A 1,054-nucleotide genomic window follows, 5' to 3' on the forward strand; every position below is an offset into this window, starting at 1 on the left:
ACCCGCCAAGCCCTTAAACAAAAGCTAAATATCACAGCATTTTTATTTTATCCTCATGAAGTTGACCACGTTACAGACGAGGATGGGATTGGAATCCACGTGCGCAGAACACAATGGATTATTGTGCATCACCTTAACCACGTGGTATACCTTCTTTACTTCATGGAAATTTAATATGCGATCTTCTCACAGACAAGTAGCCGAAGAACCCCTCCAGTGTCCAAACAGGAGAAGGTTCATCCAGGAGAGGTGGCTGAAGAGAATTCTGGGAGAAGTGAACCCGGTAACCTCGACTGTACTGTGGGTAACCGAAGAAGAAGTGGTGGCATTGAGCGGTTAAACCACAAACACACTTGCCTCCGTTCGTCTCTCCTCTCGCCCAGCTCGGTGCAATCCGGGATGACAACTTTGTCACATCAGTGATTGCAGATGCATCTTTGAAAAATGAGTCCCACTTTCGAGAAACGGTGGATGAAAAATCGACGAGGATGGGATTCGAACCTACGCGTGCAGAGCACAATGGATAAGCAGTCCATCGCCTTAACCACTCGGCCACCCCGTCCCGCACACCCATACGTCTATACGTCTTAGTTCATTTTGGACCCATGAACAGATGGATTATATCTGCCTCGTTCTATTCATCCTGGTGTTCAATATTGAAAATGCAGCGATAGTGGTATAGTGGTGAGAATCGCTGCCTTCTCAGCAGTTGAACAGTGATCGATTTACCGCCATCGCAGTAATAGTTGTATCGGATGTTTTTGCGCGACACCGTGAGTTTCAAACCGAGGAAGACTGGCCAACAGTTTTTCACTCAGAATCTATGCGCAATTATCTAATTGAGGGGTATAAGATGCCAAAAGGTATGGATAAGGTAGACGTGGAGTTGATGCTTCCTCTACTGGGGCATTCTAAAACGCGAGGTCATAACCTTAGAATAAGAGATTGCAAATTTAATCAAGACTTGAGGAAAAACTACTTCTCCCAAAGGCTTGTGATCCTGTGGAATTCGCGACCCCAGACTGGGTTGGATGCAGGGAGAGTGAGTAAATTT

General features: G+C 45.9%; 1 non-coding gene across 1 annotated transcript; it reads right to left on the reverse strand.

The window, feature by feature from the left end:
• Positions 1-480: 480 nt before the first annotated feature.
• trnas-gcu (transfer RNA serine (anticodon GCU)) lies at positions 481-562 on the reverse strand. Its single transcript has one exon. It is a non-coding gene; the product is annotated as a tRNA-Ser (tRNA).
• Between the last annotated feature and the right edge of the window lie 492 nt (positions 563-1,054).

The sequence above is a fragment of the Scyliorhinus torazame genome, chromosome 24 (assembly GCF_047496885.1).
Source record: "Scyliorhinus torazame isolate Kashiwa2021f chromosome 24, sScyTor2.1, whole genome shotgun sequence".
Taxonomy (NCBI): Eukaryota; Metazoa; Chordata; class Chondrichthyes; order Carcharhiniformes; family Scyliorhinidae; genus Scyliorhinus; species Scyliorhinus torazame.